Genomic DNA, 13,786 nt, shown 5'->3' with positions numbered 1-13,786 from the left:
GTCTTTTCACCTTACTTATAGTTTCCTTTGTTGTGCAGAAGCTTTTACTTTTAATTAGATCCCATTTGTTTATTTTTGCTTTTATTTCCAGAATTCTGGGAGGTGGATCATAGAGGATCCTGCTGTGATTTATGTCGGAGAGTGTTTTGCCTATGTTCTCCTCTAGGAGTTTTATAGTTTCTGGTTTTACATTTAGATCTTAATCCATTTTGAGTTTATTTTTGTGTGCGGTGTTAGAAAGTGATCTAGTTTCATTCTTTTACAAGTGGTTGACCAGTTTTCCCAGCACCACTTGTTAAAGAGATTGTCTTTACTCCATTGTATATTCTTGCCTCCTTTGTTGAAGATAAGGTGTCCATAGGTGTGTGTCTCTGCTTTTTAATATGCTATCTGGAAACACAGACACAAATGCACGTGTTTGCACATGCACAAAAAATGGCTCTGTATTTTCCGCCAGTTGATTTTTAAATTTGTATTGTTTTCACAGGCCTTCATCATCATATTTAGCAGCAACTCTTTCCAGTAGCAACCACTAACTCTATGGTCTGTCGTTCTGTTTCTTTTACCTCTTTTAAGATTGTGCTTTTTTTTTTTTTTTTTCTGTTGGTAGGAATGAGGCTAATTCTAACTGCTGTATAAATTTTCTCTAACTGGCTAAATTTCCTGTTTGACCACTTCCAATTTGCCTTGATTCGTGGACCTAACATTCCAGGATCCTATGCAACATTGCTGTTTACAGCATTGGACCTTGCTTCTATCACCAGTCCCATCCACAACTGAGTGTTGTTTTTGCTTTGGCTCTGTCTCTTCACTCTTTCTGGAGTTATTTCTCCACTGGTCTCCGGTAGCATATTGGGCACCTACCAACCTGGGGAGTTCATCTTTCAGTGTACTGTCTTTTTGCCTTTTCATACTGTTCATGGTGTTCTCAAGGCAAGAAAATTGAAGTGGTTTGCGATTCTCTTCTCCAGTGGACCACATTCTGTCAGACCTCTGCAACATGAGCTGTCCATCTTGGATGGCCCAACACAGCATGGCTTAGTTTCATTGAGTTAAACAAGACTGTGGTCCATGTGATCAGATTGGCTAGTTGTCTGTGATTCTGGTTTCAGTCTGTCTGCCCTCTGATGCCCTCTCTCAGTGCCTACCTTCTTGCTTCGGTTTCACTTACCATGGATGTGGGGAATCTCTTCACAGCTGCTCCAGCAAAGCGCAGCTGCTGCATCTTGCCTTGAACATGGGGGAGCTCCTCTCGGCCCCTGCCCCTGACCTCTGGCGTGGGGTAGCTCCTCTCGGCCACTGCCCATGACCTTTGACATGCTGGTAGCTCCTCTCAGGTGCCACAGCTGACCTTGCACGTGGGATAGTGCCTCTCATGGTAGTAAAGTGATGCTTAAAATTCTGCAAGACAGGCTTCAGCAATACGTGAACTGTGAACTTCCAGATGTTCAAGCTGGTTTTAGAAAAGGCAGAGGAATCAGAGATCAAATTGCCAACATTGTTGCATCATCGGAAAAGCAAGAGAGTTCCAGAAAAACATCTGTTTCTCCCTTATTGACTATGCCAAAGCCCTTGGCTGTGTGGATCACAAGAAACTGTGGAAGATTCTGAAAGAGATGGGAATACCAGAGCACCTGACCTGCCTCTTGAGAAACCTCTATGCAGGTCAGGAAGCAACAGTTAGAACTGGACATGGAACAAAAGACTGGTTTCAAATAGGGAAAGGAGTATGTCAAGGCTGTATATTGTCACTCTGCTTATTTAACTTATATGCAGAGTACACCATGAGAACCTCTGGGCTAGAGGATGCACAAGCTGGAATCAAGATTGCCAGGAGAAATATCAATAACCTCAGATATGCAGATGATACCACCCTTATGGCAGAAAGTGAAGAGGAACCTAAAAGCCTCTTGATGAACCTGAAAGAGGAGAGTGAAAAAGTTGACTTAAAGCTCAACATTCAGAAAACTAACATTATGGCATCCGGTCCCATCACTTTATGGCAAATAGATGGGGAAACAGTGGCTGACTTTATTTTTCTGGGCTCCAAAATCACTGCAGATGGTGATTGCTGCCATGAAATTAAAAGATGCTTACTCCTTGGAAGGAAAGTTAGGACCTACCTAGACAGCATATTAAAAAGCAGAGACATTACTTTGCCAACAAAGGTCCGTCTAGTCAAGGCTATGGTTTTCCAGTGGCCATGTATGGATGTGAGCGTTGGACTATAAAAAAAAGCTGAGTGCTGAAGAGTTGATGCTTTTGAACTGAGGTGTTGGAGGAGAGTCTTGAGAGTCCCTTGTACTGCAAGGAGATCCAACTAGTCTATCCTAAAGGAAATAAGTCCTGAATATTCATTGGAAGGTATGATGCTGAAGCTGAAACTCCAGTACTTTGGCTACCTCATGCAAAGAGCTGACTCATTTGAAAAGACCCTGATGCTGGGAATGATTGATGGAAGAAGGAGAAGGGGATGACAGAGGATGAGATGTTTGGATGGTATCACCAACTCAAATGACATGGGTTTGGGTGGACTCCAGAAGTTGGTGATGGACAAGGAGGCCTGGCGTGCTGTGATTCATGGTGTTCAAAGGGTCAGACATGACTGAGCAACTCAGCTGAGCTGTACTGGCTAAATTTCTCTTGGGTTTTCTTCCTTGCAACAGTTTATACTAATTACGTTAATTTTATTTTTAAAAACTTTATGATAGACTTTTCCCCCCAATTAAAATATAAGGCATATGAAACTAGAGTTATTTTGTTGTGCATTTTCTGTTTCATCTGGCTCCTGCCACAAAAGCAATACTTAGTTTTGTTTTAATTGTTTATATTTTAATTGCTTTCTTAATTATCTTCTTTTTATGGAAGTGTTAATCTTGAATATCAATGTTTCTAGATTTGTATGATTATAATGTCATTTTGAATTAGAAAAGTTTGCTTTCTAATGGTAGAGTTTAGTTAGTTAATAATACTTAACCAGAAATGTGTAACAATGGATCACTGACTTCTTTGGAAAAATTTTGTATTTACCATCACTATATTCATGTAACATATGGAGTTTAAACTGAGTATATTTTAGAAGAGTAAGGTTAATATATGTCCTTATCATAGTTCCAGTTTAACATGTGCCAGCACACTTGTGTAATTCAAAGGCTTGAAAATTCTTGCCTCGACAGAAATTTGTTAAGCCATGATATCTATTAATAAGCTGTTATATACATTCATTGTGTATGTATGTGGCATATGTACAATGAGAATTGTTAATATTTCTAGTGAAAAGACCAAGTATACTTAAACACAATCTTTTCTGTTTCTCTGGTTATCTATTTGAAGAGTGTGCATAACTTAATATGCTATATCTGTGTTTGTATGTAATCATTATATAAATGCTTGTCAATTTTATGTCAGTTGACTTAAAGTTGATGTCAATGTATCAATGTAGTTATTATTTCCTATACAACTAATTGGGAAATGGTATGCTTTGAAAAGCTATTTCAAACATTGGAGCAGTGCTTGAGTATTAGAGAGGTTATGCATTTCTACACGTGTGCTTATTAGCATTCTTCAAATGTTTTCAATAATATTTATTGAGCACCTATTTTGTGTCCAGTGTTTTTCTAGTCGCTTTTATTATGTCATATTATATAGTGCTTTAATTAAAAAAAAAATATTGCTCAGGAAACTATTTTTGAAGTTGTGAGATGGTTTAATTAAAAATATTTTTTTAAACACTAAGACATCAGAAATCACTCTTACAGTTACCTGATTACTTTCTTAGACCCATCACTTGCTTAACTGTTTATCACTGACATTGTAGCCAAGAGGTTAATTGTAATTGCCCAGTCACCTGGACTACCCTATATTTGAAGTAGAGTTCCTCTGCTGCGTTGGGCTCAACAGTATATTATTTCCAAACATTAGTGCCAGGATGCTCTTTAAATCGGCTGTGGAACTGGGAAAGAAGTGATTTACGTGCTCGATTTAGTGCTTCTTTTGCTGTCTGCTTCAGGCCACTTTCCTGTGAATAGCAGAATGTGAACAGATTAAAATTCAGATGCAACCAAAGTGGAAAAAATAGTGTGAAACAAAAGGAAATGATAATAATTCATGTCTTGCATATTTGTTGACAAGGGTATAGTATGTAAATCACTGGGTGTCCTGAATTAGTTATTTCCCTCTTGAGAATTTTAAATTAAACATTAAAAGGTGGGTTTTGATGAATGGATGTCTATACAGATTAAATTTTCTACATTTTTTTTAAGCAACCGTGGAAATCAAAGACTTTTTACTTCTTCTAAAGGATAAAAGGAAGTTAGAGGAGAGGCGACTTAACCAAATTGCTTAAGGGTGCATAAAATGTACTTGAGGAGAATAATTACTCTAAGATAGTATTTTTTAACCTTAGCAAAAATTAGTGCCAAAATTAAAGCACACTGTCATTTTTTTCTTTATCCAATTTGGATTAATTAGACTGAATCTGGAGGCTGCTCATTTCTTCTGTGGTGTTTTGGCTTACAACACCTGTGTTTTTTTAGTCAATGTGCAATGCTTAACTATGTTCCCCTTTTTATAAATATATTTGCAAAAGTCCACAGCAAGATTATATCTCATAATGTAAGAAATAGCTTAGGAAAACATTTTGGCCATGCCATTTACTGGTCTAATGATTTGTTTCAAGCTTACTATAGCTTAAGCTTCCACCAACATAATAAAACAGACAAGCAGATAATACTAAACACTTGAGTATTTATTTAATTTACTAAAATGTTTAAAAATAAAGATTCCCAGAACTTTCATCCCAGCACATCCTAGTGCTAGCAGAGTTACTACTCAAATTTTCATGCCAAACCCTTGGCATTATTAATTGAAAATATAGGTCTGATTTTATAAAGAAATTGTTTTCTTCCTAAATTGTTATCATAGGAAAACTGAAGCTTCACTCCTCCTGAATCTTAACCCTTTCTAAAAGTAAACACTGTCTTCTAGTTTTGTCTTTTGTATGCACGTGTATGTTGTGTGTAGTTGTCAGTGTGTGGTGGGGGAAGTCTGTGGGTTTGTGGGTCTCTATGTTTCTCCAATCCAGTATATAATTTTATTTCCTTAGTTTTATGAAATTTAAGTAGCTAGCTGGAAAATATTTATATATAATTTTACAACTATTTTCCCACCACAATAATTTTTCATGTTTGATGAATAAAGATAAAATTTATTTAATTGCAGTATATCATTTCACTATAAATTTGTCTCCTTTTTTACTATTGCGAGGAATAGCACAGTTAACATCTTAATACGTGGCTCTTGGCATATTTGTGAGTGTTTCTTTAAGAGATATATAGAGGCAGATACTGCTAAATTTCTCTTCACAGTGTGCTTGTCCTTAGCATTATATACAAATTTTATTTTTGTCACTTGCTCAACAAGTGTCAGTAATATCAGTGTTTTAAATGGTTGCAGTCTGATACCTGTGAGTTGGTAGCTAAAACATACTTTCCCGTGTACAGATAAGAATGAACATATTTTATATTTGGTGGCAGTAGGGGTTTTTACTACTCTGAAATTCCTGTTAGTATATTTTGAAAATTTATTATCTGGATCAATTGCATTTATCTTTTTGAAGATAAAGTATAAGATAAGCAGAAATAAAATGACAGAGATCCACATTTTCCTAAGAAAGTTGAAGTGAGGCAGAACTTTGATTTGATGTCATTGTCATTTATGTGATGTGATCTACAAATATGCAAGATTACAGATTTCATTGCAAATTGATATTATAGATCACACTAATTATATTCTCCTAAATGATTTTTAACTATTACAGATATATTTTCTAACAAACAATGGAAAGTCACTAAGGCAAGAAGCACTTCACAATTAACTTGTCTTATTTTAGGTTTTATAGGATGTAAGTTTCTGTAAGGTGTACATCTCTAATAAAACAGGAAGAATTATTCTGAGAGCATTATCAGTTCAGTTCAGTCGCTGAGTCACGTCTGACTCTTTGCGACCCTATGGACTGCAGCACTCCAGGCCTCCCTGTCCAGCACCAACTCCCAGAGTCTACTCAAACTAATGTTCATAGAGTTGGTGATGCCATCCAACCATCTCATCCTCTGTGGTCCCCTTCTCCTTTCGCTTTCAATCTTTCCCAGCATCAGGGTCTTTTCAAGTGAGTCAGTTCTTTACATCAGGTGGCCAAAATATTGTAGTTTCAGCTTCGGCATCAGTCCCAATGAATATTCAGGACTGATTTCCTTTAGGATGGACTGGTTGCATCTCTTTGCTGTCCAAGGGACTCTCAAGAGTCTTCTACAACACCACAGTGCAAAAGCATCAACTCTTTGGCACTCAGCTTTCTTTATACTCCAACTCTCACATCCATACATGACTACCGGGAAAACCATAACTTTGACTAGATGGACCTTTGTTGACAGAGTAATGTCTCTGCTTTTTAATATGCTATCTAGATTGTTCATAACTTTTCTTCCAAGGAGTAAGCATCTTTTAATTTCATGGCTGCAGTCACCATCTGCAGTAATTTTGGAGCCCCCCAAAATAAAGTTTGTCACTGTTTCCACTGTTTTCCCCTTTATTTGCCATGAAGTGATGGGATCAGATGCCAAGATGTTAGTTTTCTGAATGTTGAGCTTTAAGCCAACTTTTTCAATTTCCTCTTTCAGTTTCATCAAGAGGCTCTTTAGTTCTTCTTTGCTTTTTGTCATAAGGGTGGTGTCATCTGCATATCTGAGGTTATTGATATTTCTCCCAGCAATCTTGATTCCATCTTGCACTTCATCCAGCCTGGCATTTCACATGATGTGCTCTGCATATAAGTTAAATAAGCAGGGTGAGAGTATACAGCCTTGACATACTCCTTTCCCTATTTGGAACAAGTCTGTAGTTCCATGTCCAGTTCTAACTGTTGCTTTCTGACTTGCATACATATTTCTCAAGATGGTCTGGTATTCCCATCTCTTGAAGAATTTTCCACAGTTTCTTGTGATCCACACAGTCAAAGGCTTTGACATAATCAATAAGGCAGAAATAGATGTTTTTCTGGAACTCTCTGCTTTTTTGATGATCCAGTGGATGTTGGCAATTTGATCTCTGGTTCCTCTGCCTTTTCTAAAACCAGCTTGAACATCTGGAAGTTTACGGCTCATGTACTGTTGAAACATAGTTTGGAGAATTTTGAACATTACTAGCGTGTGAGATGAGTGCAATTGTGCGGTAGTTTGAGCATTCTTGGCATTGCCTTTCCTTGGGATTGAGGGCAAGAGTCGAAGGGGACAGCAGAGGATGAGATGACTGGATGGCATCACTGACTCGATGCACATGAGTTTGGGTGAACTCCAGGAGTTGATGATAGACAGGGAGGCCTGGCGTGCTGCGATTCATGGGGTGGCAAAGAGTCCGACACGACTGAGCGACTGAACTGAATTGAACTGAACTTCTTTGGTATTGGAATGAAAACTAACCTTTTCCATTCCTGTTATAATAGGTAGGTTGTTTCAGCACTCTTTCCTCTCTTGCCACTTAATTATAGTCAGTGCAAAGGAAAACTAAACCCTAAACTACTTGAAAGTTAATACTTTGTCCTGTTGTTTGTGGTCCTGGAGCTTAGAATAGTGATGTCTGATCATGGGTTTCTAGTATGTCTGAGAGAGTTATAGTTCTCTCCCTTTTTATTTGTACCTTTGTTACATTCAGATTTGTCCTACTTCTGACAGTTTATCAGATAGCAATATTTTGATAAATGAGAGAATAATACCTATCATCAGTTGAATTTTTACTATATGGCACATAATTGGGCCAGATATTGGTGATTTCATAATAAAATTGAATGAGGTAGATAGCAGTAGTATATTTTTATCATACTTTATATGAAGAAACTGAGATTCTCAGAGGATAATTTGTCCACTAAATGGCAAAATCAAGTTAAAGAAAGTATTACTCATCTCTATAACCTCATTGTTTAAGATAGTAGTCAGCTAGCAAGAGATTTTCAAAACATCTTTGTTTGAGAGAAAGATATATAAGAGCAGATTCAGAAAAATGCTATGGCACTTGTTCAAAGCAAAGAAATAAAGAAATTTGACATGCTATAACTGATAATTCTTGCAGTATTCCTTCAATGGTACATTCATGGTTTATTCATGCCAAGGTTCTTCTCTTTGAGAAAACAATGAGTCTATATGTTTTAGTAAGGTCATTGTGTTTTTATTTCTTTATGTTTTTCATTTGAGGAAGTCTGTACTTTTAAATGTGAACACTTTAAGGCAGATCACTGCTCTTTAGAGTATAGTAAATAGCTTTTCAGTGGTTCCAAAGGGTGCAGTAGGTTACTTGAATGGCCCACAGATGTGTATCTATACAGTTTAAGAGCAGGAGGAGACTTGTAGCAAATAGATCAATAACTTCTGTAGATAGGAGAAAGAATATATCATATACAAATCTTTCTTAAAATATGAAAAGCTATATGTTAGATTCATAATAGATTTGAAATCTGTCTTTCTAAATTTTGTCATTATCATTTCATTCCCTGGGACAAAATAATCAAAAACATGTGAATGAATGGATGAGTGAAATTATATTAAATTGTTTCTCTTTCTCAGACACAGTCATAAAGGTGACTTTTAATATAAGTCATAGCATTACCTGCCAAATTCCACTTCACTATTATACTTGTTTGAAGACATGTCTAGTTAATAGTCATTTAATAGATGGAAAATTGCAAAAGTAAGGTTTAAAAAAATCTATTGACTTCAAATACAGGTTCTTCTTAAAGCTCAGGATACATACTGTGGGACTCTACATGGAACTTAGGAGATAACATGGTATGGCAGTTTCCTTAAGGAAGGAAAAAGAAACTGACAGTGCCTCATAAAAAGATGTGACGTTTATATGATGTCTATCATTGTGGAACAGAGTAGATCTTTGTTGGATGGATTAGATATTTGTAAACACAAAATTCAGGTGCCCTTCCTTTGCTTTGTAAGAATAGTTAGTAACTCGGTAATATTTACTTATGTCTACAGTATTTCAACTGCCATACAATGTGTTCTTTTTCTTGGGAAAATATTTGTGTGAGTCCTTGAAAAACTTCCTTATTGACATGGAAAATTGCCAAGATTTTATTCAGAATTAAACACATTAGCATTTCTACTCCATTTATTCTAAGGGATTCTTGACCACAGTAGTAGATATAATGGTCATCTGAATTAAGTTCATCCATTCCCATTCATTATAGTTCACTGATTCCTAAGAGGTTGATGTTCATTCCTGCCATCTTCTGCTTGACCATATCCAATTTACCTTAATTCTTGGACCTAACGTTCCAAGTTCCTATGCAGTATTGTTCTTTACAGCCTCAGGTTTTACTTTCACCACCAGGCATATCTATAACTGAGCATCGTTTCTGCTTTGGCCCCATAGCTTCTTTCTGGAGCTATTAGCAATTGTCCCCTGCTCTTCCCCAGTAGTGTATCAGATATCTTCTGACCTGGGGGGCTCATCTTCTGGTGTCATATCTGTTTGCCTTTTCATACTGTTTGTGGGGTTCTCACAGCAGGAAAACTGAAGCAGTGGCTCAGCTATATATGCTGAGTGTGCTATATATGCGTCAGCAAATATTTAACCCTTTATTTACAGGTCATTTTCTGATATTCTATTTGGATAATCCAAGTAAAGCTTGATTGGCTTCAACCATATATACATATGTATACATATGTATACGTATATGTGTATATATACAAATATACAACAAAGCTTTGATCTCCTAGGAACTTATAGTTTGGAGAGAAAATAAGATACAGAAATACTTTCAAAACTGAGTGATGTGACAGGTAGTATATAAATGTACATACCACAAATAACATAGAAGTACCTCTCTGGTATAAAAATATAAAGCAATAATAACAGATATGTGTGTGTGTGTGTGTGTGTGCATGTGCCCATGTGCAGTCATGTCTGACTGTGTGATTCCATGTACTGTAGCCTGTCAGGCTTCTCTGCCCTTGAAATTTTCCAGGCAAGAATACTGGAGTGAGTTGCCATTGCCTCCTCCAGGGGATCTTCCCAACCCAGGGATTGAGCTCATTCTCCTGCATCTCCTGCATTGTGGGTGGATAGGGCTTCCATAGGGGAAGCCCAAAGAATATGGTGGTTTAACATTTGAAACAATCACATCTTTGTCCATCTAGTCTTCTTTTGGTAAGACAACAAAGCACAACACAATATCTATTTTGCTGTCTATACTTTGTCTCTAACCCCTTTCTCTTTGGACAGTGTCACTTAAAAACATTTTATCTTTTAAAAGATTTTATTCATACCTATTTCAGTTTCACTTCTCTAAATTTTCTTTGACAGTAGCACTCCAGTTGTTTGATAGACTTCCTGAAGTACTGTTGTTGTTTAGTTGTTCAGTCATGTCTGACTCATTGAGATCCCATGAACTGCAGCATGTCAGGCATCCCTGTCCTTCACTATCTCCCAGAGTTTGCTCAAACTCATGTCAATTGAGATGGGGATTCCATCCAACCATAGTCCCCTTTATCACCTGCTTTCAATCTTTCCCAGCATCAGGGTGTTTACTAATGAATCAGCTGTACATATCAGGCGACCAAAATGTTGGAGCTTCAGCTTCAGCATCAGTCCTTCCAGTGATTAGTCAGGACTGATTTCCTTTAGGATGGACTTCTTGTATCTCCTTGTAGTCCAAGGGACTCTCAAGAGTCTTCTCCAACACCACAGTTCAAGTGCATCAGTTCTTCAGAACTTAGCCTTCTTTATGGTTCAACTCTCACATCCATACATGACTAATGGGAAAAACATAGCTTTGACTATACAGATCTTTGTTGGCATTATAATGTCTCTACTTTTTAATTTTCTGTCTATGTTTGCCAAAGTTTTTCTTCCAAGGAGCAGGTGTCTTTTAATTTCACGACTGCAGTCACCATCTACAGTGATTTTGGAGCCCAGAAAAATAAAGTCTGTCACTGTTTCCATTGTTTCCCCATCTATTTGCCATGAAGTGATGGGACCAGAAACCATGATCTTAGTTTTTTGAATGTTGAGTTTTAAGCCAACTTTTTCACGCTCCTCTTTCACTTTCATCAAGAGTCTCTTTAGTTCTTTTTCACTTTCTACTATAAGGGTGCTGTTGTCTGCATATCTGAGGTTATTGATTTTTCTCCAGGCACTCTTGATTCTAGCTTGTGCTTCATCCAGCCTGGCATTTCACATGATACACTCTGCATATAAGTTTAATAAGCAGGGTGACAATATACAGCCTTGATGTACCCCTTTCCCAATTTTGAAGCAGTCTACTATTCCATGTCGAGTTCTAACTGTTGTTTCTTGACCTGCATACAGATTTCTCAGGAGGCAGGTAAGGTGGTCTGGTATTCCTGTCTCTTTAAGAATTTTCCGAAGTTTGTTGTGCTGCAAATAATATAATCAGTCTGATTTCAGTATTGACCACATGATGATGTCCACATATAGTGTCATCTCTTGTGTTGTTGGAAGAGTGTGTTTGCTGTGACTAGTGTGTTCTCTTGGCATAAATCTATTAGCCTTTGCCCTGCTTCATTTTGTACTCCTAGGCCATGCTTGCCTGTTACTCCAGGTATCTCTTGACTTCCTACTTTTACATTCCAGTCCCTTATGATGAAAAGGGTTTTTGTGTGTGTGTGTGTGTGTGTGTGTGTGTGTGTGTGTGTTAGTTCTAGAAGATCTTGTAGGTCTTCATATTCAGTTAAATGTTCATATTCAGATCTTCATCGCTAGTGGTTGCAGCATAGTGCTTACCCATCAAAAGTATAATGAAAGAAAAAAATACAGTGAAAGCAATGTAGACTGCAGTAAAATATTTTATGTATTTACAGTTGTACTTGGAAGGGGAGACCAAGTTGTTTACCTAGTCAATCATTTTGAATTATATCTAGGCGTTTCATAGTTCAATATTTGCTCTGACGTTTTCTAATATTTTTGTCATACTGGCTTAATCACCTTCAAAACATCTACCATTTCTCCCCTTATTTGTTCTAGGTTAAAGAAAAGACACCTTTGAACCTGAAAACTTGCCTCTAGGTATCCTGTGTATTAACCCTCTTACTCAGTAGCTTTCTTTTTCTCAAGAGGAGGTAGATGCAACTAAAAAAATCAAGAGGAATCTGAAAATTCATCAGAGTTATTTGGAACATCTTTTTTTAAAAAAAAAAAATCTCTGTAAAGCCTCAGTTCCACATTAATAGCTTCTGGTCTTTGATATCCAAACTATTTCACAAAGGAAAATATTGTACAGCATCAGATTTATAAGCTCAACTTAAAACTGTTTTTCTGTTTTTTTTTTTCATTTGGTTATAAAGTATGGTTTTCATCATATAGCAGAACAACTTTGTTTCTGTTAAAACACATTTTTTATCCAGCTAGGTGGATATCCTGCCACATACTGTTTACAAAGGAGGACAAAGAACTGTAGGAAAACTAGCCAGTCTTCTCCACTACAAAAGCAAAGGGAAGTGAAATATCAGGCCAAGTGAAAATGTATTCCTGATCTTTGTTTTCATACTTTGTTCCTTTAAAGCTCAAGCTCCAGGTCATTGTGACAATGTATGATATCAGTTTATTTTACATGAAGAACCAGGGGACCGAGAAAAAATATTCAGTAGTCATTTTATGCTTTTTATTACTTTTGTGGGCTCTGATATATAATACATACCACATAATATAATTTCTCCTATATTACATTTGTTTGTTGTTTTATTTGTTATTAGTCATTCAGCCATGTCCGATTCTTTGTGACCTCACAGATTTTAGCCCAACAGTCTGCTCTGTCCATGGGAAGTCTCCAGGCAAGAATACTGGAGTGCGTTGCCATGTCCTACTCCAGAGGATCTTCCCAACCCAGGGATTAAACCCAGGTCTCCCGCATTGCAGGCAAATTCTTTACCGTCTGAACCACCATCATGTTATAATAAATATTATACTACATAATATGTCATGATTGTATTAAATATGCTTCAATTATATACTTTGTGTTAGTGTAACTACTGATATTCTTTGATTAAATATTAAGAATAGAAAAGACAGAGTATGAAAAAAATTAAATTCACTAAATGATCCTAAATTAGCAGCCACCTGATAATGCTTTTCTTTTATATCCTTTGCCTCTTTCTCTTAATCATGCTTTTTTTAGACTCCCTTAATATACTCTCAATTCCCAGGGTATCACTTATAGTAAGTGATTTAACATAAAATGTGGGATGTGTGAGACCACCTTATTCATACAGTTGTATAATTTATATTGAATCATTTCAATTGCAGTGAATTATGAGAATAGAAAATTTAAATGAAGATTTAAAGAAGGACCGATTGCACAGGGTAAGGAAAGCGTTCTTGGTAGAGGACAGTGGTGTGATATGAACAGCCAGATGTCAGTCATGAAGTAAGTAGGGCCTCTGCTGGTTCCCGTACACTAACTCAAACTCTTACATTTACATTAAGGAACCACAGAGGTTTCTGCAATGTAAATATTGGATGAGCTGGATGATACTTTAAGTCTGTTCTTTACGAACCACAGAGCTCAGGTCATATGTTATTAAAGTCTCCATACTCTGGAAAACTAATTTTCATGCAGAGATGATTTGGAGAAGGGTCAAGATTGCTCTTTTAATTTTATTTGAATACAGAGAAGTCTTTTGCTTACCAGTATGAAAGATAGATGAAAATGATGAGGAAAGTAAAGTAGGTGTTGACTTTGAATAAGTCAACTGCAATTATTGAAAAT

At 36.7% G+C, this 13,786-nt stretch overlaps 1 protein-coding gene across 11 annotated transcripts in view; it reads left to right on the top strand.

Moving 5' to 3' along the window:
- The window catches only part of EPHA5 (EPH receptor A5), a 408,801-nt gene that overhangs the window by 160,316 nt on the left and 234,699 nt on the right, over window positions 1–13,786 (top strand). The gene's annotated exons all lie outside the window — the stretch shown is intronic.

Source organism: Ovis canadensis, chromosome 6 (genome assembly GCF_042477335.2).
Source record: "Ovis canadensis isolate MfBH-ARS-UI-01 breed Bighorn chromosome 6, ARS-UI_OviCan_v2, whole genome shotgun sequence".
Lineage (NCBI taxonomy): Eukaryota > Metazoa > Chordata > Mammalia > Artiodactyla > Bovidae > Ovis > Ovis canadensis.
Note: the sequence above shows the minus strand (reverse complement) of the source record. Positions and strands in the feature narration are given on the sequence as shown.